The sequence below is a fragment of the Canis lupus genome, chromosome 22 (genome assembly GCF_003254725.2).
Source record: "Canis lupus dingo isolate Sandy chromosome 22, ASM325472v2, whole genome shotgun sequence".
Lineage (NCBI taxonomy): Eukaryota > Metazoa > Chordata > Mammalia > Carnivora > Canidae > Canis > Canis lupus.
Window position 1 is genome coordinate 37,287,531 of NC_064264.1, and position 25,042 is coordinate 37,312,572.

Here is a 25,042-nt window from a genome sequence, read left to right on the forward strand (position 1 = left end):
CACTGAGCGTGGCTTTAAGCTACTCTTCCACAGATTTGCTTTTAAATATATTTATTAATTAATTAGTTTGCTTATTTGAGAGAGAGCGTGCACGTGTGAATGGGGGAGGGGCAGAGAGAGGGACAGAGAATCTCAAGCAGATTTTCCAGCTGAGTGGGGAGGAGAGGCCCCATCCCAGGACCCTGAGCTCATGACCTAAGGCAAAATCAAGAGTCAGATGCTTAACCAACTGAGCCGCACAGGTACCCACGTCCACATATTTTCAAACAGAAGATGGAAATAAGATTGATAGAAAATAAGTAGTTTCTAAACAAAACAACAAAAACAAAAACAAAAACAAAAAAAACCCAGAGCTGTTTGTTTGTTAGGTATAGTGCTGTGAGACAATGCCAGCCACGTGGGCTTTCACAGTATGGTGTTTTGGGGTGGCATTCCTCAAATGAGAGTCCTAAAAGTTGGGGCACTAGATATGCAGTTTATTTTTTATTTTTATTTTTTTTAAATGATTTTATTTATTTATTTAAAGATTTTATTTATTTCCTCATGAGAGAGAGAGAGAGAACCAGAGACACACAGGCAGAGGGAGAAGCAGGCTCCATGCAGGGAGCCTGACATGGGACTCAATCCCAGGTCGCCAGGATCACACCCTTGGCTGATGGTGGTGCCAAACCGCTGAGCCACTGGGCTGCCCCTTGATAGGCAGTTTAAATCCTCTGTTCTCCAGGAGGAAACTGGGAATTGGGGCTCCCCTACCGATTTTATGGCACTGTGTCTGAGTGGGGTTTATGGTAAACCTTTTCTACCTGTTGCCACATGGGTATTTTCTCACTTGCCTAACATGAAGGAGTCATTCATCTAGAGCCTGGATTTCTCTCAGAGGGAATTGTTTCCTGTGGAGCTGTATATTTAGTTTGTTCTTGGCAGAAGGGAAGTTCAGGAGCCTTCCATGTCACCCTCTTGGTCTCTCCCTCTTGCTCTTTTTAAAAAATGGGTAATTGATCAAAGCTGGATTTTTTTTCCTCTAGGATTTTGTTTTACTTTTTAAAAGATTTTATTTTTTTAAGTAATGTCTACACCCAATATGGGGCTTGAATTTACAACCCTGAGATTAAGAGTTGCATGCTCTACTAAGTTAGCCAGGCACCCCTTCAAGATTTTAGGTGTTGGTTAATTTGTTAAAGTATTATGCTGGCTAATAAAAAGACATCTGAAAAACAGATTTCATTCTTGTATTCCTTTGGATCTCTTAGAATAATATCTGCTTGGAAAAGTAATAATTACTCTACAGGTTGCAGGAATAATAAAAATTTTGTTCAGAGTGTGAATTTATGTTGTCCTAGAACTACAATTACTCTTTAGTGTCACATCCTGTCCTTACTAATTAAAAGATTCCCCAAAAGCTCATAACTTCTTTGTTTACCAATCTCTTGTCTACAAATCAAATTATTTTAGACCACTTTGCTTTTTCATAATTTCCAAGGGTATAAGATCAAAGATGAGAGTATTTGATGCATAAAGGTAGTTATCTTATTAGTTCTAAACTAGAAACGTATCACTTAGAAATTAATCAGTCAAGTAGCAAGTCATCTGCAAAGTAATGTTGTTTGAGTTCAAATACCTTGCTGATCCCAAGAAGTTGAAGTTTGCACATTTTTCATACTTCTTACAGTTTTTAAAAAATATCAATCTAAAAACAAACAAAAAAAAAACAAAAAAAAATAATATCAATCTAATAGATTATATTAGAAATTGTTGTTTTAAGTTTCCACAAGGGACCATGGAGATGAAGAGATAAGGAAGACTACTAGTTTGAAATTTTCTCCAAAAAACCTTATATATCCTGAAGTGCACTTATGAGAAAATCCAAACATACATGAAATTCGGTACTATCCTGAAAAGGGAAACAGAACTAGCTACTCTTAAGTCCTTGAGGAATTAAGTAAACTTCCAAGATTTGGCAAGAACATCAAAAATGTTAAAGAAAGAAGAATAGTGAGGACTGGGATTGTTTACTGGAAATCAAAACAGAATATACACACGTGGATTTTAGAGTTAAGAAGACCTGTGCTTGCATATCTTTGATATTAAATATACTCATCTTCATTTTTTGAAACTTTATTTTTTATTAGTGAATTGAGTACAGTAGAAAACAAATCAAAGAATTATTGTTTTAATTTATATTAAACTTTGTTGTTCTCTTACATTATTGAAGCAATCATTATCCTTTAGGATAATTCATTTGTAAAACTCTGTTGTTGAAGAATTCTTGACTGAGATAAATACACTATTTGACCTAATCCTAATAATTTTTAAAGCCTACTGAATGAAAGCATATTGTAAGAATTTTCTCTCTCTCTCTCTCTTTTTTTTTTTTTTTTGTGTGTGTGAAGTTGTTTACAAGTATTTCACTTAATTGCAAGATTTGGAACTTAACATCATCCATTTAGTACATAAATAGATTGGATTGTTTCATCACACATATCATTTATGTTCAAAACATTTACCTGTATATTGATATCTGGCTAAGTATCATGTTCATTTTGCAGAGAAGAACACTATGGCTCTTGAGAGTTCAAACTTAATATCCTGCTTTTCATAAAGTCAAAATTTCACCAAAACATACAGCTCTTCACAAACCATTACCTATTCACATAGCACAGTTGATGCGGGGGCGGGTGGGGAGGTTGCTGTCAAATCACCTTCACTTATGTGACTTAACTACTTCAGATGTAAAAGAATTTGGGTAAGAAAATAATTCTTTTTTATTATAAAGCATTTCAAAAACCTTCATTGTTCACAGTGCTTGAGTTTAAATTTGATGTGGACTCTTGACTTTTGTTCACTGAAGCATTTCCTATTAGTATTCTAATTACATCAAACACACATATTGAATCTGTTATTTTGTACTTATTATTTCCATATAGACTATATTGAAAATTAGGCTCTAACTTACATTATCTCAAAAGAGTTCCAGAACATGACATTTAGTACTTTAGAAATCAAAGTTACATTATTTTTTTTATGTAGTAACTATAGTGGATATATGTGTGCCTCTTGTCTTTCAAGCCTGAAATTAATTTCCTGAAATGTGCATTTTAGCTATACGATAAGCATGGAGTCCCAAAAAAGAGTTCGTTTCAGTGAAGAATAACTAAGCCATGGGCATTGCTTTCAATTTTTTAATAGAATGCAGATTACCCATTCAAGAGCAAAGCCTTCATTTCATAAATTGAATAGAAAGATGATTGAAATAATAATAGTTGGTTAAAAGTAGGTTATGTTAAACAGTCAAATCTAAGTATCTCTCCAGAGGGCTTGTAGTGTTTTTATTTAATATTGAATAGAAAATATTTTCATTTATTTTAAACATTGAATGTTTTGTTCTCTTTCCTTAAAACTACAATTGTCATGAATAACTCAATATTGTTTTTATTTAAAAATATATTCTGAAGTTTTTATTAATTTTAGATAAGCATATCTTCAATATTCATTGAGATTAAAACCCCTATGAACATATTTATCCTTCTATTTTGTTAGCAACTCAACCTTATAATAAGTGGCATGGTCTAATAATCACTCACTATTGAAGGAAGATAAAAGTAGAGTGAAATATTATAGATGTTAAAAGAAAAAAAACAAAAAACAAAAGGCCAACCTAAAATTCTGTATCTAGTGAAATTATCCTTTAAGAATGAACAAATATTAACAGAAATAAAAATTGAAGAATTTTTTTGCCAGTAGACCTGTCTTGAAGGAAATTTTAAAAGAAGCTCTTCATTGAAAAGGAAAATATGATAATAGTTCAGAAATGTGGGTATATGTAAAGAAAACAGAAGTACTATAGAGGGAATAATTACAGGTAAAATAAAATATTTTCTCCTTTTTAATTCCTCCAACAGCTGAGATTTTGTGCAAAATAATAATAGTAACAATGTATTAGGTGGTTATAGCATATAGATAAATAAAGTAAATGACAGTAATGTATGTGAGAGATGGGAGAATTTGCAATCTTCTGTTATAAGGCTTTTTTTCTTTCCTTTTTTTTAAACTTATTTATTTATTTATTTATTTATGAGAGACAGAGAGAGAGAGGCAGAGACACAGGAGGAGGGAGAAGCAGGCTCCATGCCGGGAACCAACCTGGGACCCAATCCCGGGACTCCAGGACCACGCCCTGGGCCAAAGGCAGGCGCCAAACTGCTGAGCCACCCAGGGATCCCCTAAGGCTTTTTTTTTCTAAAAAAAGATTTTATTTATTCATTCATGTAAGACACAGAGAGAGGGACAGAGACATAGGCAGAGGGAGAAGCAGGCTTCATGCAGGAAGTCTGATGTGGGACTTGATCCCAGGACTCCAGGATCTCACCCTGAGCCAAAGGCAAATGCTCAACCACTGAGCCACCCAGGCGTCCCCGTTACAAGGTTTGTGCACTACACACAAAGTGGTACAGTGCTATTGAAGGTAGATTTGCATTAGTTGTAAAGTATATAGCAAACTCTCAGACAACCATTAATAAAAAAAAAAATGAGAAGTATGATTACTATGTCAAGAGAATAGAAAATGGAATCATGAAAAGCTACACTTCCAGCTGCTCAGAATTTATTGTTGTTGTCTCTTGTTTGTAGTTTTACCAAGCGAAGAAAGTTTTATTCATTCTTTTCTGTATTATTTGTATTTTTTTTTCTTATCTTATTTGACTGGCTAGACCCCTCCAGTGCTATGCTGTGTTGAATAGAAATTGTAGAAAGAGGCATCATAGTCTTATTCCCAATACGGAAATAATGTTATTTATGTTCATTGATTTCTGGATTTTAACCTACCAAACTTGCCTTAGATAAACCCCACTTGGTCATGGTGTATAAAAGTTTCTATATATTGCCAGATTCACTTTGTTAATATTTTAAATAATTTTTGTGTGTATGTTCATGATGGATATTCTTGTTTTTCATTTTTTTTAATCTTTGTCTTGCATCCATGTTAAGGTAATAAAAAGAGTTAGAAAGTTAGTGTAGGATTAGGATATCTGTTCTGTCTTGTTGGATAGAATTATCTGAGTTTATTTTGTGGGAGTATTTTTAATTCAATTTTGTTATTTGTAAATAGTCTATTTACAAGGTTGATCAGTTCTTAATTTGATTTTGGTAATTTCTGTCTTTCTTTTTTTTTAAGATTTTATTTATTTATTCATGAGAGACACAGAGAGAGAGGCAGAGACACAGGCAGAGGGAGAAGCAGGCTCTATGCGAGAGAGCCTGATGTGGGACTTGATCCCTGGTCTCCAGGATCATGCCCTGTGCTGAAGGCAGTGCTAAACTGCTGAGCCACCCAGGCTGCCCGTTTTCTGTCTTTCTAGGAATTGTTGATTTCATCTAATTTGTCTTATTTGTTAGCATAAAGCTCTTTATAATATTTCTTTATAATTATTTAAACATCTTAAGATCTATAGAGGTATTCTCTTTATTTTCTGTGAACAGGATTGTAATGACATTGAATGTTTCCCTTACTCTGCTATTAGAAAAATTCATAATCAGTGCATTATCTGAAAATAAACTAATGTTAATATTATGCACAGAAGTTATCTTCAGGTTGTTCAAGGAAGATTTCTAATTTTTAAATTTTATCTCATTTTTCATACTTTAAGTTATACTGATAACCTATCTATTCATTCAGTTACACTCAACCGTTCATTCTACTATTTAAAAGAAGTTGGGTAAATGATAAAAAAATTAGAAAAAAACATTTCTAAGAACTTTCCACTAGAGAACAAATTCTTACAATTTTTAGCAGCCATCTTGATTTTAATGACAATTCACACTTCATCCCTAATATCCTCCTACTATCCCATGTGTTATATGTAATGTTTAGCATATTACATATTCTGATATGTGATGTAGGATAATGTTTCTCAAACTGCAGATTTTTAGAACCTTGGGGTATGCACAGATTCTGAGTCAGCTTTTATTTAGTAATTTCAGAGGATTCTGATGTAGTGGTCTTGAATATACTTAGTGAGAGAACACTGTACTAAGAGGGCCTTATAACACTGATGTCTATGCAAATCAATATAGACTTCCTTTTTACTGTTGTCTCAAGTAAAAACTATTAACCCATACACAGTCAAGCAAATGTTTGATACATACTATGTGGCATAACATCAAACTCTGGTTGAATTTAATTTTAATTTTTATATTTGTCATATAGGTTACTGTTTTATAATTCTTGAAAATAATATTGAATTTCATAGAAAAATAATGAAGTTTCTAATATAATCTGATCTTTAAAAGAGTATAGTGGTATAGAATAATTTTCAAGATAAAAAGGCATACTTGACATGATATATATTTTTCTTCATGTGTAAATTCTATTGACTGACATACTCTCCTCACAGAACTCAAGGCAGACTTTGTTTCATTCCATCTTTAAGCCATGTTATTGCACACATTTGTATTTGCATCCTAAATTGCCATTTGTGTAGCTTAACATTCAAAATGATGTTTTTGCTTGGTGTATACTTGCAGCTTTGTCTTGGATCAAGAAATAGAAATAAATTTCTCACATTTTTAAATTAAAATTAATTTTAGAAGTAATGATTAAGACTATATGATTCCTATAAAAATGATAATGACTCAACATTTCAAAATTGTGAAATATATGTCAAAACAAAACATTGTTTACAGAACAAAATGTCCAAACCACTTGAACCCACTGACAGATATGATAGAATAATGTCCCGAAATAAGTCCATGTCCTAATATATTTGTGAATATATTACCTTACATAGTACAAGAGACTTTGCAGATGTGATTAACTTAAGGAGATTATGTGGATGTACCTTATGAAATCACGAGGGTTCATAGATGTGGATGAGACAGAAAGATGAGAGAGACAGGGTAATGTCACCACAAAAGAATGATCAGAGAGATGCCATGTTACCAACCTTGAAGATAGGTTACAAGTGAAGAATCAAGTAGCTGGAAAAGACAAAAAAACAAAACAAAACAGAAAAAAAAAAAAAAAAAAAAAAAAAAAAGGACTTTATTCAAAAGCCTCCAGGGATGAAGGCAGTCTTGTAAACAGCTTGATTTTAACCCAGGAAGACTTGCTTCAGATTTCTGGTCTATAGAACAGTAAGGTAATAAATGTGTATTATATTAAGCAACTAAGTTTGTGGTGACTTTTTATACCAGCAACAGAGACCTAGTATAACATGAGCAAATATTATTAACATGAACCACCAGTGATCTAGACCAAACTTTGTGGAACACTAGAAAGGCTCTAAATTTTAGCAGAAATTAGAACCATTAGAAATGGTCATTTTAGCATGGTCTAATGAAATAGAAGTTGGGCAATTATTAAAATTAAAAAAAATACTTGAGTTCTTCACTCAAGTCGATAGATACCATGCTTATATTTACCATCATAATTACTGTAGTATAAGCAAAAGTTAGTTCTACTTACAAGTAGGTTTTAATGTGTCTATTAAACATGATTTTAGGTGATTTTTTAAGTGATTTATTCTAACCAGAATATTCAAAGTTACTTGACTTCAGGTGTAAATATATGTCAACCAAGGAAGTAAACATTTGATTGTGGTGTTTATATTATTAAAGCATTATAAAACTTGTGAGATGTGTTTACTCTTCAAAAAATCTTATTGCTAGATATTACTTTTGATGCTTTCTATGACTAATGTATGAAAGTACTCTTCAGATATTACCTAATTGAATCCTTGCAAAAGCCTTGTGATCTAAATTATATCATCCCATTTTAAATACAGAGAATCTGAGATAAAGTGCTTAACCTACATTTCAAAATTCACTTTTGCTAAGCCTCAGAGTTGTGATCAAGTCTAGATGAATCCTATAATCATGTACTAGATTAATATACTATATGCAAACTCCAGCCTCCTTCTCCATGATGAATCCCTTTAACTTTTTTTTTTTTTTTTTTTTTTTTTTACTTCCTCCTACACACTTCTTTTGCCTCTACTTTCTACCCCCAGGTGGGGTTAAAAATTATTTTTTGTCTTACTGAATGTAAGTATTTATTAACTTTATGACTTGGTTTTTAGTTAACATCAAATTTTAATTTCCTGAATATCTACGCTTCTACAACATAAAACTAGAGTTGAGCTATGGAGAGGATAAGCATAAAACAAGGTTTAATTATAACTAAAGAAAAATTTAACCTATATTGATGCTACCTTTGTACATTGTTGCTACTCTTTCAATAGAAAAATACCCAGAAAGTCACGTGAGTATTCTGATTTGATGTGGTATACATCACTGTCATACTATTATTTAAAACCGATAATTTCAGGGGTGCCCGTGTGGTTCAGATGAAGTGTCAGACTCGGTTTAGGCTCAGGTCACGATCTCATGAGCCCTGAGATAGAGCCCTATATATGACTCCATGCTCAGCAGGGAGTCTGCTTGGAGACTCTATCCCTCTACCCCTCCCCTCAACTGGTACACTTGTGTGCTCTGTCACTCAAATAAATAAATAAATCTTATAAATAAATAAATAAATAAATAAATAAATAAATAAATAAATAAATGTGATAATTTCCCATATCTTCCATTAGGTGGCAGCATAGTGTCACTATTTGAATCTCCGTTTACACTTTTAAATGGACAAAACTAAAAGGTAAAAACACAAAAATATAGAATATTTTAGACATGTTTTTGGGGTGTGTAAACATCTTTCTTCATGAGGAATATGATAACAAGACATCGTATTTATTGCCACTGTAAATTATATTTAACTATAGGAAAGGTGAAATTCAAAACTGTAGTCAGTTATCCTTTAAATTATAACCTTTCCCAGAATTGCTTTCAGTATATAGTAGTTTTCTTTGGGGGAATATTATTACTGTTTAAAAAATTAAAAATAAAGAAAATATGCCCTAAAGGTCTTTTTGCCTTCATTAGTAGAGACATATTTATTGTATATAATTTTAACAACTGGACATTTGAAGAATTAAAGAATAAAGCATGGTATTAGAACTCTTTCTAGAATGCCTAATTCTGTGCATCATAGGGCAAAGAAAAAAATCCCCATTATCCACCTGGTTATTCTCTGTTTCCTAACTTAATGGCATTTACTGTCCAACTGATTTTATCAATCCAGTGAAGTCAGTTTTTTTCAAACTGGCCATCTCCCTTACTTTAGTCCATGCATCAACTTTTGTTCTGTGTTACCATTTTACCACTTAAATATTTATGGGATCTGTCCAGTCCTCTCAATTCTCTTGTCATTTTCGTGGTCTGAGCTACCATATCACCTAGATAACCTCACCAGCCTCATAATACACCTACCAGGCTCAGAATTTGACTGTTGCTATGTATCATTGTGAGAGAAAGTTCTAAGACACAAATTGCAACATATCATTTCTTATTAATACCCACTTAAAGATTTCTCCTTGTTCCTGGAGTATATTTAACACAACAAATGAAGAGAAACCTGTTGGTGCTTGAGATTAAGTATTGAATAAAAGAGAAAATGTCCCCAAATGTGGAGTTTAAATGTTTCAGGGAGAATAAATAGAAAATTAAAATAACATTAAAATTAGAATTTGATAGTGTTAGAAAAATGTAAGACTTTTAAGAGCATAAAATAGGAGATGGCCACAGAAATTTTCCCTCAGAAATGACATTTATTTTGAGGTAGATATGATCAGGGAGGAAGAAAAGAGAATGAGAAAGTAGAATGTCTGGAGACCATGGTACTATCTGGGGGCTCTCTGTTCTTCCATGCAGCATTAGTGGCACACTAAAGAGATTCTAGGCTGTATTTGAATTTTATAGTCCCTGAATCACTGATGCAAGGGGAAGTCTTTGGTCAGATTTGTATTTCAGAAACTCCAGTTTTATGAGAAGAATAATTTGTGGCTGAGACAGAGAGGGGAATAAAAGAGAAACAGGGAGGTGAGTGAATAGTGATTCTTAAGTCTTGATTTAATCTCTTTACTCATTATTGGTCTGAACAGATTTTTTGTTTCATCATGATTCAGTGTTAGTAGGTTGTATGTTTCTAGGAATTTTCCCGTTGCTTCTGAGTTACCAATTTGTTGGCATGTAGTTGTTCATAGTAGTCTCCTATGAGCCTTTGTTTTTCTGTGGCATCAGTTGTAATGTCTCCTCTCACGTTTATACTTTTTTATTTGGGTTTTCTCTATCATCATGTAAGAAATGTTAAAAGTCCTGATATTTCTGTTTTAGTCTTTCCATATACAGTGAGGTACATAATCTAGGCTTCACTGATCAAGCATACACACCATAGATTGGAATTAGTATCTAATGATGTGAGAAATCAAGAATTACAATGGGGCAGCAACAGCAATATCCAGTTTCTATAACAACAGCTGTAACTGAGTAACAGCATCAGTGCTGTATGTTTGTGGATTCAGTGATACAATCTGTATTTTCTGTTTCAGTAGAAATGAGAAGGAGAATAATTTAAACCCAAGAGAACACCAGAGTATAACATACAGTGGCAACACCTAACTCATACCTCTTGGACTTTGTATGTGCTCCAGGTGGTTTCCGCCAGGGAGTATCTACATCCCTGATATTGAATGTCCTTTTATCTTGGATTTCAGAAAAGCTTACTTCCTAGATGGTGTTGGCAGCAGGCTGGAAATGCCAAGGGATTATAACGCCCTGGAGCAGCACTCAACCAATGATGCATATCCCATGAGTACAGTAAATAAAATGGGAATGAATATTTGCACTTCTTCCAAGAGCTTTCCAAAAATATTAAGCCTGAATAGCATTGTCTTATAGTTGGCTTAATACTACACTCATTATTGATAGTTATTCTTTCTCTTATCAATATCCTCTACTTCTTTAATAATTTCATTTTACAACTAAATAATTTCACTTGAATTCTGAATTCTGAGTCTGATTTTTGGTTAATGCAAATTGAAACACTGTGTTTATACTTGAGATGCTAAATCAAATGGCGTACCTAAACGAAAAATAGCTACTTTACATAGGCAAGACCAACAAAGACTCAGGTCCCTTAAGAATGAAGATATGGGTTACCTTACAGGGCAGAAAATATTAACAATTAAGTTGCTGGCTGAAGTTACAGAACACGTATTAGTGAATCACAGAAGTTTTGGAAACCAATGATGATGTATCCAGAAGTTAAAAAATGAGTACTCTAGCATCTACGTTATTCCCTTACTTGCTCTGGCATATGTATATGTATACAATGTAAATAATTTCCTTCTTTTATACATTTATTTTTTTCTGTTATTGATAAAGGATGTTTGTTTTTGGCAATATCAAAACATGAATTTTGACATGACAGAGTAAGATTTTAATCCCACTTCCCTTTCCCAGTAACTTCATTAAATTGTTATTTGTTTTCACATTTATGAATATATAATAGGTGGCACAATTCTCAATAGTTACATTTCCTTTTTTCTTTGTGAATTTTTACTTCCAAACTTACTAATGTAGTTTTCCATTTGCTTAATTTATTAGGTAACTGAAATTGTTTTCTTCTAAAATCTCCAAAATAAGGTCAATACATGTAAACATGTTTAAATATCAAATCATCTAGAAATTTCATTTCTTAGAGTTATCTTTCATAGATAAAGTTACTTAAAGTTAGCAAATAAAAATAAAAATAGTTAAACTTGTACTTCAAATAAATAATTTGTTTGTGTAAATATGTCCTATGCATTTGTTGGGGCATTTTTTACTAAAAAAGTAGTTTATCTGAAATTGAAATCTCACTGAAATCCTAGTGTCATTAATCAACCTTACCCCTGTGTGTTTACCTCTCTTGATATGAACTTTTTGTTACTGGTACAGCTCACTTAAGTGTATCTTCCAATTTTGTTTACAGAGAGAGAGAGAGAGAGAGAGAGAGAGAGAATGAGCAGAGGAGAGGCAGAGGGAGAGAGAGTTTAAGTAGGCTCCAAGTAAGCAGACTCCATGCTGAGCTGGGAGCCTGATGTGGTGCTCAAACCCAGGACCCTGAGATCATGACCTGAGTTGAAACCAAGAGTCAGCCACTTAACCAAATGTGCCACCCAAGTGCCCCTTACCATCTTCTTGATAATTATCTTTATCTCCTTCTTTTTCTCCTTTTTTCCCCCATAAACTCTCTAACTTCTGTATTCAATATTTTCATTTTTCATGATTTATCACATTAATTTCATTGAAACTATCCTCTAGTAGTTTCATGACATGGCAAATGGGAGACATTTTTTGAGAGTGTATATATCCAGTCTGCATTTGATTAATAGTCTGGCCAGATACGGAGTTCTAACTATATGTGTGTACACACACATACACACACACACACACATTCCATATTCTATGAAATTGTAATGGTTTCAGTTTTATTAGCTTCTAGTTTGCTATTGAAAATTTCTGTAACATTCTGATACTCATTTGTTGATCATTTTTCCTATTTTTTTCTTTTAAATATTTTAGAAATGTCTCTTTATCCTTAATAATCAGAAATTTTGAGTCAATGTTTTTTTTCTTTTTTTTAAAGGATTTTATTTATTTATTCATGAGAGATAGAGAGAGAGAGAGGCAGAGAAATAGAGAGAGAAGCAGTCTCCATGCAGGAAGCCCGATGTGAGACTTGATCTTGGGTTTCCAGGATCATGCCCTGGGCCGAAAGCAGATGCTCAATCACTGGGCCACCCAGGCATCCCAAGTTTTGATGGGAATGTGCTTTATTCATTGTGTCTGATAGCCTGAAAACTGAAGGGAAATAAAATCCATGTTAATAAATAACCACAATTAAGAGAGAGATTGTATAGTATAATATTTGATGGCATGGAGAAAGAATGGAATTTATTTTAAAATGTCGAATGAAGGGCCCAAAACAAAACAAAACAAAACAAAAACAAAAAAACGTGTGTACCACAATTCTGGACCCATTGTGTAAGGGATGAGAGAGAGAAAAAAAGAAAACCCTGCCACATAATAAAAATTTAGCAGTAGCATTTTCTTTGGGGGAGACTCAGAAATGTTCAGAGAAGAGCTTAATGATTTAGGAATTTCTTTGATAATGAATATTGAGTTCTAGATTGTATATTGGAAGAATTTTCAAAGTTAAGGAGCATAAGAAGCAAGGAAGTAAAATCTATTCAGAGAAGTATTAAAAGCATTAAAAGGTAATTATGAGGAATAATTGCAAATAGGAGATGTGCTGAGACCTGAAATTTTGATACATTTACATAAACAGGGATAATAAGTATAATGATATTAGTCATAATGTCCTTATGATTTAATAGTGACAACACTTTTATTGTTTTATTTTATATATATTTTTGCTTATGTCAATAAAAATATATGCATTCTAATGGAAAGAAGTAACTTTATTAAATTATATCTCTAAAATATAAAAAATATATAACTTTCCCTTATACATTTCCCCTCAAGATAAAAGTCACACTAGGCACTACTTTATGGAGGTATTGAATTTTAAAAAGTGAGTAAAATAATCTCAGCCTATTTTCAACAGGCTTAGGATTGTGTAAGAAAAAGTTTTAAAGAAAATGCGAAACTTGTCAGTAATAAGTGGTATGTCTTGTTTTATATGGAAGACTGCATCAATTTACTAACATTGAAAATAAAAAAATAAAGCTTCCCAGCTCATGGATATTTTAAAATAGTAGGTCTATGTCTCCAAATATGTATTGAAGATACTTTTCTGCATGCCTTTCCTAAATAGGCTCACTATTCAGAATACTAGTGGTATGAATATCCTGGGTTCCCTCTTTTGTGCTGCAATAAAAGATCACTTTCTAGAAAGTGTATCTGGATCTACATTCCTAGATGTGGTGCTAGGCTAATGGAAGAGCTACTTTAATTTGAAGAACACTGTTTTCTCCTTCTGTAGTTTACCTATGAAAATAGAACAAAATATAAACTCATGATCCCCAAGTGTCTAAATTATCACAAAGATAAAATGATTTTGGTAGTTGGATTTTGGCACCCTCTCTCATTGATAAAAGCAGCGGATAGTAGATACAGAAGTTGTGATTTCTCTCGACTGAGGCAAGACTTCTTTAGTGCTTAGTATTAAAGCTGCCAAAGGTTGCTAAAAAAACAAACAAACAAAAAAAAAAAACAAAAAAAAACAAACAAACAGATATCTAGTTATAAGTCAAATAAAAAAGATTGAATATGTCAGCTTGTGAGTGGAGATTGTCTAGAATATATGGTTTTATCTGGATCAGTTTTTGGTACAGGGAGATTATTTCTACTTATTATCCCAAAAATAAAATTTGCAACATCCCCAGAGGGGACATATTCTGGTAGTACCAATAAATTTCTCTCTTTCACATAAATATTTCCTAAGATTTGTTTTTTATAAAGGTCATTCCTTGTTCCGCATCATTACTATGCTCCTTTGTTGATTACTTCCTGAGGTCTTATATCTGACTTCTTCATGTTTCTAACTATGGCAAAAGAGGCACAGGATCCTCTTTTAAGTTCTTGAATCATTGTAGCTATTAAGCTTTAGTGTTCAACAAAACAGCGCAAGAGACACTCATTCTGCACCTCCCTCTCTTCCAAGCTCTGTCACCATGTTGCAGAAAATCACTAGCCTAACTTCTACTGTGGGTGTACTTGTAACCACATACCCCCTTGTAGAGTCAACTTTCCATTGCACCTAAGGAAATCCTCCTGAGCAGCACCGGGGTGTAGTTTAAAGTGAATGTATTTTAACAAATTGTTTTAAGTTTCTCCAAGAACAAAGAAGTAGGAATTTCCTGTATATATGCATGTTTAAACTGTTCACAAAAATCTACCTTACCAAAGAGAATGCCATGAGCAGAAATTGTAATTTCTACCCTGAAAATAGCAGTTTGATAGCTCCACTGGTCCTTTCTGAGCAGAGTCTCTAATTTGAACTTTTGAGCTTCTTTTCCTGTTTCTTTAAGCTGTGGTTAGGTTTTCTGTTCTCTCTATTTTGCTTATCCTATGTTCTATAATGAAAGTGTTTGTGTTCTTTTTTGTACTTAACTCATAAGAATTTTTATCTTAGCCTTTCTAAATGCAGGGAGAATTTTAATTCAAAGATGGAAGGAATTTTTTTATACTATGTTACTAGCTTTGAATCAGCAAAAGCAATCAATTTAGATATTTAGTAATTCCTAATATGGTGCATAATTTAGTGTCTTGCTGTTTGACTTTGCACTGTCAGGATTAAACATTCAAAAATGTTACTAGAAAAAAAAAAAAACTGAAATGTCCTCCAAGAGAAAGTGGGCAGGAGGCTGGTAAGGCTAGAAGATCCATCATTCTACCATGCAAATTTGATTCCAAGTAATGGAGAGAGAATAGGAATGTCTGTGAGAGTCCAAGACTGTTTTTCAGTCTTAGAAATGTTGAGCACAGTGACTGGAGAGTTCTGGAACAAAATCTGGCAATCAGATGAATCTTGTCTTCCAGAAATAGGCCAGCCTTAGTATCCTTAACACTCTCAGTCATTAGCTGGGAGCAGTTAGTGAGAAACTTGGCTTCAATGCAAATGTGGTTAATGAACTTCAGTGCACAGAAGCTAGGGTTCTTGCTCATTTATGCTCCCATTCTCACTGCTACCAAAGTCTACCTCTTGTGCTGAACGGATCAGCTTCTCCACACAGGATTCAGGTAGCTCTTCTGTGGTTTTCTGTAGCCTGTTTTTTCTCTTTTAATGAAAAACATAGAAAAGTGTACTCCTATAAATTTTAGCCCCCACTGATGCAACTGATCTTGAGGTTACAACTGATACCCTCTCCTAACACCACTGTCCATTCTAAATCTCTTCTAATCTCACCTCTTCAGAGTTCATAAAGGCCTACTTAGTATGACTTACAACTTCATTCCAGATGGGCTTGATCTCTTGATAATCATACCCTTTTTCTCAGCCCAATGTTGCTGCATGTGTCTATTCATAATTAAAATGAGTCAGTCACAAAAGTACCAGCTGGGCTGTATACATTTTCTTCTCTACCCCACTGTCTACGAACAACAGTTCTTTCACTCATCAAGGTCAATTATCTCTAATATTGTAGTGACCTTTGTGCTTGACTTCCAATCCTTGGGCACATGAGTTCTGAAGTGACCTTGGTACCCATAATTTATAGTTAAATTTTACCCTTGTCCCCTGTCCCCTACCCAGTGCTACTCTGTGTGGGATTCTAAGCCTGTGGATCAAGTATTCTGTTAGCTTTGTGTGGTTGTGCAGGCATTAGCTTTGTGTTTAACAAAAGCAAACCAACATCTGGAGTAAGTATCTACCACTCTAGGGAAAAAAAAAAATTCTGGTTTATCCCAGACCCCACTTTGGAATTCTCCTAAAAGTAAAGGCAAATGGAATTAAATGTGATTAAATATGAAAGAATTTTATTAGGGAAAAGGACCATGTGAAAAATATGAGGCAAGACCTAGAATTGGAATAATCAAGGAGAGCCATTGAATTGCAATGCAAGTCTGACTTCAGTGAAAGAGACGTGGAAAGAAGGTTGGTAGAGTTTTATAGATAATACTAATCTAAGGAAAGCTCATCAAGGCTGTGGAGTTCTCAAGTCAAAGATGGCTGCCAGAAGAGTCCTAAGTCTTCCAGGAACAAGTCTGGCTTTTTATATCATACATATCATACTTAGTCACTGGTTGAAAGGAGATTGTAGAAAAAATGTCCTTGAAGGACACTTGGAAATGGATTTCAGAGCATAGCACCTAGGGCTTCTGGTCAATTATACTCTCATAGTTGGAAAGCCAGACAGTATATTCTCATCACTGACACACTTCTTTTCTTATTCATTAATTTGATGGTTCATGATAGGTGATCAATATTTATTGAATAGTTAAATAATAAAATTGATTTAATTGAAATTGTTACAAAAGTCGTTTGACTTAATTGCTTTAGAATTGTCTTTAAAGTCTAGTTATGAATACAAAAGAAATCCACAGTTTGTTGTATAATGACTTATTCTTTCTGTTTAAAAACTATTATTTAGTCCCTATACAACTTTTATTCCTGGGTAGTTTTAAAACATTGTCATTTCAAAATAATTTATTCACCTGCAAGGACAGTAAATTGACTACTCTTCTCACAAAATTTTTCTCGTTTGAAATATGTTTTTCATAAAAATTATTGCTTACTGCATAATGGATTTGTTATTGTTAAATGAATCAATAAACATTTAAAATTTTAAAAAATGTATTCACAAAGAATGATACGTTCTCATCATTGATGGTCAAATTAGTTGTGTAAACTATGTGTTTGTGCAGAAATATAAATGCCACGCATAGATGAACTCTGCTATAATGACAGGATATCAACATGGGGAGTAAGATATGATTACACAATTCTACATATATTATTTTAATATAACTTATATTTTAGTGTTTAATATTTTAAAACAAACCAGAGTATATTTTGTGAACTAATACATTAAATTTATTATGACAACTTTTATAAATTATTAGCCTCTATTTTACACAAAAGACCATCAGATAGTATTATAAAAAGTTATTAAGGATATTCTTTGAATAAAAAAGATTGAAGTATGTTTGTGGATACCCTGATTACTCTCCTCTCTGTAACTTGTGAATGGTTTTGGGAAACAGCACATACTACATGTACCACTTAACTTTCATATGTTGTGGTTGCCTTATTTGAGGTTATATTTCCTTAATACCAAATAAATACTTGCTGAGAGGTGTCTGGGTGGTGCAGTTAGTAAGTGTCCAACTCTTGATTTCCGCTCAGGTCATGATCTCAGGGTCCTGGGATCAAGCCCCAGGTCAGATTTGAGGTTCTCTCTCTTCCTCTCCCTCTGCCCCTCCTACTCGTGTGTGCTCTCTCTCTCTCTCAAATAAGTAAATAAATCTTTTTTTAGAAAAACAAACACCTGCTTAAATAATAAACCCTTGCTTATGATTGCTTGTATGCTTGAGTAGAACAAGATCATTTTACTGGTTGTATAAACATATTAACACAAAAAAACATAAATCTCTAAGATTTAATCTCTTGTGCATTTAATTAATGCACAGGAATTAATCTCTAAGATGCAAAGTTGTTTTGCATCATATTCAGCATGTTACACATTCCCCTCAAAACTCACTAGATGGTGCTATGTATTAAATGTAATACATTTTATGTTTAGTAATGAATAGTTCATTTTAATGAACTATCTCTTTTATTATCATTTTATTATATTTATGGCTATAAACAGGAAACTGGCATTTTTTTAACAGCATTATGGACCTCATTTATGGAGAGACATAATTGGAACAAGTGATGAGAAGGCAAAATGAAAAGTGCAAAAGTCCTCCTCCTAACATGTTAGGTCTGTTTAATGGTGTGTGAGAGCTTATCCAATTTGTCATGGTTCACACTCATCTTCTGTGTTATCATATATCTTTTTTGATGGATAATTGAATTTTAATTTTTAAATTCCATATAAATTTTCTTTTCTAGAATGTGGAATAATTATTGATATACACTAATTGACCACTCAGAGTGGACCTGATGAGCCATAAAAAAATGCAGGCATTTCCTTTGAAGTTACATATCACAGGTGTTATTAGGCAGAGCTTATTGAGATCTCTGTCAAAGAGGTCAAATGAAACTCTTTGAAAATGACAGAAGCATAATCATTACCTTCTAAAAATATGTATGTATATTTTAAGTCTATGTCAGTAAACCATTCTTTCCTGCTAAGTCCAAAGTAGAACTTCTAGGATTCTGGCTAATCTGAAATCACAAAGCAAAAATATTAATTATTTTATTCAGTATTTAAATACCATTATTAATTGAGATGAAATATCTCCTAAAAAATCAAGGCAAATGTTAATAATGGATATGGAAGAAAAAAAAACAGGTCTCTTGGATCAAAGAGGATCCTAGTTTTTGTTTGTTTGCTTAATTTCCCTTAGGAGTTAGCTGTGGACATTATTTTAAAAATAATGTATAAAGGAAAATGGCTTTGTCCTTTATTGTACTGTTTTTTATGATTCACTTACCATAAACCATTCCCTCTTTCCTAAGAAAGCTCTGTTCTTCCTGGGTCTGCCAACCACCCTGAACTAACCTGCTACCATCTTCCTGTGTTTACACTTGAGTCCACTGCACTCTGGCCCAATTTGGACAGTTCTAAAATCAGATTAGTGTGTCATATGTGCTTTTCCTTATTTGTACCAATTGGTCTTTCGCCGAGGAAATGTTCCTTCAAATAATTCCATAATTTTATTATTTATTTGCTATTTCTTGTAAGATATAATCTCATCCAAAGATATGTTTCCTGAACCCAGGATATACAGAGAACTGAATAGTCATTTATGATAGAAAGAACCAATACATTAGCTGAAACCAAAGAAGCTTGGCCCATTTGTATGTTTTACTTATAGCCAGTGACTTCAAATGAGGAAATATTGTTGAACGTGCATTTGTGTCTCTATATAGAATGTTGTTTTTACCCAGCAGGTTTAGAGAAGATTTTTTTTTCTCTTTAAAATCAAGATATTGAACTATCCTTTTATACTCAACTGTATTTCAATAGTAGCCTTACTTTAATATCCTTTATTCTAGGTGTGTGTGTGAGATAGAAAGAGAGATTACAAGTGTTCATTTCATATTTTTAAAATAAAAAATAATTTCATAATCTTTAATGGGTTCTTTTTTTTTGAGTGTGCTTTATTCCTTATTATGGCTTTTTAAAAGTACGTCTAGCTTAATCCATGGGGTCTATAGAAAGAGATCATTTTTTTACATTGATGAAGTCATTTTGGCAACAGTACTGCTATTGATGATAGGGCAAAGGTGACTCTTAAAAAGTATAAATAGACAAATGGTTATGAGAATTCCAGTATCTGAATGGGAAATACCACATTTCTTGGGTCTACTGACTTAGATGTGATTATAATTATGGATATAAATGCACTCTAATTCACTTCTAACCTGATTAGGGTTCAATAAACTTTCAGAAGTTAATCAAGTGAAGTGTGAAACAACTGTATGTGTAGGTCATTACCCTTAGCAGATTTTGGATTTAATGGGCGATTGCACTTCTTTTACTTTTTTTTTTCCCTAAAATCAAATGGCTAATGCATGAGTTCTTGTCAGTCCACCTATCAGGAGTTAGTTCTATTTGAGTGCCTGCTACATGTTCTTTTGCAAATGAGATTGATATATTGACCTCTGATTAGACTAGTTATATATCCCGTTGTGTGTGTGTGTACACACAACGGGATATATATAAAACTTGCCAAATTATATTCTGACATTTGGAAGGTTCTCATACATCTCAATGTTTGCAAGTGAGAGCAGGTTTTGAAATCGTCCTTTCGAATCGTTAAGTAATTACAGTTTCTGCCTTGTATTTCCACTTCTAAAATTCATGATGGTGGTGGGTGGGTACCAGGGTGGCTCAGTGGTTGAGCATCTGCCTTTGGTCCAGGGCGCGATCCTGGGGTCCTGAGATGGAGTCCTGCGTCAGGCTCCACGCAGGGAGCCTGCTTCTCCCTCTGCCTATCTCTGCCTCTCTCTCTCTGTGTTTCTCACAGATAAATTAAATCTTTAAAAAAAAAAAAAAATCATTCTGGGGCTTTCTGAACATGGTGGAAGAGTTAGGGAACTTTGTTTCATCTGGTCCCTTGAATTTAGCTAGATATCTCTCAAATCATTTGAACACCTATAAATTCAACCTGAGTTGTAAGAAAAGAATTGCTGGAATTCTACAAATAGAAAAGCGACCAGTTTTTGAAAGGTAGGAGGTGCAGAGATGTGAATCTGAGGGCATATATTGAAAGGTAAATGGCAGGAGGAGGGAGCCTCTGCCAGCTGGCTACCAGACAGTGATACAGGGCTGGAGAACAAAATTAGAACTTTTAGAAGGCTGCTCTGGTGAAGGACGTCCCTGCCTGAAAGGTGCACAGGTGGTGAGGCAGGGCAGAATCCTGGGTGGGACAGCGTGGTCTCTGGATCCCCCGGGGCCACAGGAAGAGCAATAGTGCCTGACCTGTAGAATTCCTTAGCACTGGAGCAGGGAAAACAGCTATGGGCAGCAAACCCAGGAGTGGGCTCCCCTCAGTTTGCCATAAACTGAACCGAGGCAGGATCAGGTGACCACTCTCCCTGTGGGGAAGCTGCAAGCAGTAGGCCCACGTGACCCTTCCCCTCCTCTAGGAGGATCTGTGCAGGTGTGCAATGCAGGAGTCTTCAGAGTTTGGCTCACACAAAGCAAAAGACTACTTTTTCACTGAGGGTTTACTTAAGAGAAGGTGTCGCGTCTTTCAGCTATTAGGCCCCATTTTTATTTTCATCCTCTAAAGTGGTACTGAAAGTCTTCGGGGAACAAAAGCCACAAAGAGCAACCTGAAGCAGCTTACGCTGAGCCTGGCCCCCTGGCAAGGGGTGGTGCAATTCCTCCCAGGCAGAGAATCAGTACAGCAGGCTCCTCCCCTAGAAGACCAGCTGAAACATCTGGCGATTATGAAATTTACCCAGTACACAGAACTGCAAAACTCCAGCACTAGGGGAAAACAGAATATAGAATTCAAGGGCTTTGAGGATCCCTGGGTGGTTCAGCAGTTTAGAGCCTGCCTTCAGCCCAGGCATGATCCTGAAGTCCCGGGATCGAGTCCCACATCAGGCTGCTTGTATGGAGCCTGCTTCTCTCTTTGCCTATGTCTCTGCCTCTCTCTCTCTGTGTCTATCATGAATAAATAAATAAAATCTTAAAAAAAAAAAAAGAATTCAAGGGCTTTTTTCCTCATGATTCTTTTTATTTCAGTTTAAAATTTCCTTTTTTTTCTTTTCAATTAGTTTCTTATTTTATCTACTCTTTGTTTTTAAGTCTTTTTTTAATTTTCATTTTTACATTTACATCTTACAGATATAGTCTTCATTTTGAGCTTCCTTTCATTGTATTCAATTTTATTTTTGTATATATATGAGTTTTGCTTTCTTTACAATTTGGGATTTAGTATCTTCTAACAAACAGATCAAAATATATCCAGGACCAAATAGATCCCCCTGTTTTGTCTACCTGGGAGACTATACTCCACCCTAACCCCCTTTTCTTCTTTTCTTATTCCTTTCTTTTTGATTTCTGATCTCTACTGATTTGTCTAGTGTGAATTTTGTTTGGGTATGGTTGATAATTTTGATTTTTTTCTCTTGTTTATCTAATCTCGGGGCATAATGTCTAGAAGGAGGAATTCACAACAACAGAAAGAACCAGAGGTAATATTCTATTACACAGGTCTAATCAATATGAATATAAGTAAAATGTCAGAGCTGGAATTCAGGATAATGATCATAAAGTTACTAGCTGGGCTTAAAAAAAGCATAAAAGGCACTAGAGAATCTTAGTGCAGAAATAAAATCTAATCAGCCCTAAATTACAAGTGCTGTTCTCAGAGGTAGGGTGAAAGAGTCAGTGACATAGAAGACAAGATGATGGAAAGGAAGAAAGCTGAGTAAAAGAGGAAACAACAAATGGACCATGAGGGAAGGCTTTGAGAAATCAGCAATAATATAAAGTGAAACAATATTAGAATTATGGGGGTCCCAGAGGAAGAAGTGAAGAGGGACAAAAGGTATATTTGAGCAAATCATAGCTGAGAACTTCCCTGATATGGGGCAAGAATCAGGCATTCAACTCCAGGAGGTACAAAGACACCCCCTCCCCCAAATTGATAAAAATAGATCAACATCCTAACATATAATAGTGAAGCTTGCAAATTTCAGAGGTAAAGAGAAAATCCTGAAAGCAGCTAAGGACAAGAACTTAACCTACAATGGTATGACATGAGATTGGCAGAAGACCTATACACAGAGATCTGACAGGCCAGGAGGGCTGGCATGATATATTCAGGGAACTAAATGAGAAAGCCATACAACCAAGACTACTTTTTTCAGCAAGACTGTCATTCAGAATGGAAGGAGAGATAAAGAGCTTCCAGGACAAACAGAAACTCAATTTGTGATCATAAAACCAGCCCTGCAAGAAATATTAAAGGGGATCCTATAAGTGATCAGAGAGCCCCAAAGTAACATAGACCAGAAAGAAACAGATAATCTACACAAACAGGGACTTTACAAGTAATACAATTGCACTAAATGCATAACTTTCAATAGTTACTCTGAATGTAAATTGGCTAATACTCCAATCAAAAGACATAAGTATCCGATTGGCTAAAAAAGCCAGACCCAGTCATATGCTGTCTACAAGAGACTGATTTTAGACTGAAAGACCCCTCCAGACTGAAAGTGAGGGAGTGGAGAACCATTTATCATGCTAACGGACAACAAAAGAATGTTCAGTTAGCAATCCTCATATGAGACAATTTAGATTTTAACTGAAAGACTGTAGTAAAAAAAAAAAAAAAGACTGTAGTAAGGGATGAAGAGAGACACTATATCATAAAGTGTCTATCCAACAAGAAAATCCGAAAGTTATAAATATTTATGCTCCTATTTTTGTGAGCAGCCAGTTATGCAAAATGATTGATAACAAAATTAAAGAAACACATTAATAATAATACAATAACACTAAAGGGCTTCAACACACCACTCACAGCAATGGGCATATCATCTAACCAGAAGACTGATAAGGAAACAAGGGCTTTGAATAACACACTGGACCCGATGGACTTCACAGATACATATGTGTGTGTGTGTGTGTGTGTGTGTGTATGATATTCCATCTTTTTTAAAAAATAAAGATTTTATTTATTTATTCATGAGAGACACACAGAGAGGCAGAGACACAGGCAGAAGGAGGAGAAGCAGGCTCCATGCAAGAAGCCCGATGTGGGACTTGATCCTGGGAGTCTGGGATCAGGCTCTGAGCCAAAGGCAGACACTAAACTGCTGAGCCACCCAGATGTCCCAGAACATTCCATTCTAAAGCAGCAGAATACACATTTTTTCTCATGTGCACATAGAGCATTCTCCAGAGTAGATCACGTATTGGGTCACAAATCAGGTCTCAACTGATACCAAAAGATTGGAATTATTCCCTGCATGTTTTCAGACTACAAGCTTTTTTTTTTTTAAATAATAAATTTATTTTTTATTGGTGTTCAATTTGCCAACATACAGAGACTACAAGCTTTGAAACTTGAACTCAGTCATAAGAAGAAATTTGGAAGGAACTCAAACACTTGGAGGTTAAAGAGAATCCCATTAATGAATGGGTCAACCAGGAAATTAAAGAAGAATTTAAAACATTAATTGAAGCAAATGAAAATGAAAACAGAACTGTTCAAAACCTTTGGGATACAATATAGGTGGTCCTAAGAGGGAAGTACATAGCAATATAAGCCTTTCTCAAAAAATTAGAAAAGTCTCAAATGCAGAAGCTAACCTTACACCTAAAGGAATGGGAGGAATGTGAGAAAGAATAGCAAATAAAGCCCAAACTCAGCAGGAGAAGAGAAATTATAAAGATCAGAGCAGAAATCAATGAAATAGAAACCAAAAGAACGGTAGAACAGATCAACTAAACTAATATCTGGTTCTTTGAAAAAATTAATAAGATTGATAAACTTCTGTCCAGACTTATCAAAAAGAAAGGACCCAAATAAAATCATGAATGAAAGAGGAGAGATTGTGACCAACACCAAGAAAATAAAAAAAAAAAAGTATATATATATTATGAGCAAATATATGTCAACAAAAGGCAATCTGGAAGAAGTGGATGCATTCCTAGTGATGTATAAACTACCAAAACTGAAAAAGAAATAAATAGAAAACCTTAACAGACTCAGACTCATAACCAACAAGGAAATTGAAGTAGAATAAAAAATCTTCCAACAAATAAGAGTCCAGGACGAGATGGCTACCCAGAGGAATTCTACCAAACATTTAAAGAACTAATACCTAGTCTCCTGAAGCTGTTTCAAAAAATAGAAATGCAAGGAAAATTTCCAGTCTCTTTCTATGAGGGCAGCATTACCTTGATCTCAAAACCAGACAAAGACTCCAACAAAAAGAATTACAGACCAATAGTCCTGATGAACACCGATGCTAAAATTCTTATCAAGATACTAGCCAACGGGATCC

The 25,042-nt window shown here is 34.3% G+C and overlaps 1 protein-coding gene across 1 annotated transcript in view; it reads left to right on the forward strand.

Moving 5' to 3' along the window:
- The window catches only part of LOC112656023 (40S ribosomal protein SA-like), a 77,336-nt gene that overhangs the window by 375 nt on the left and 51,919 nt on the right, over nucleotides 1–25,042 (forward strand). The gene's annotated exons all lie outside the window — the stretch shown is intronic.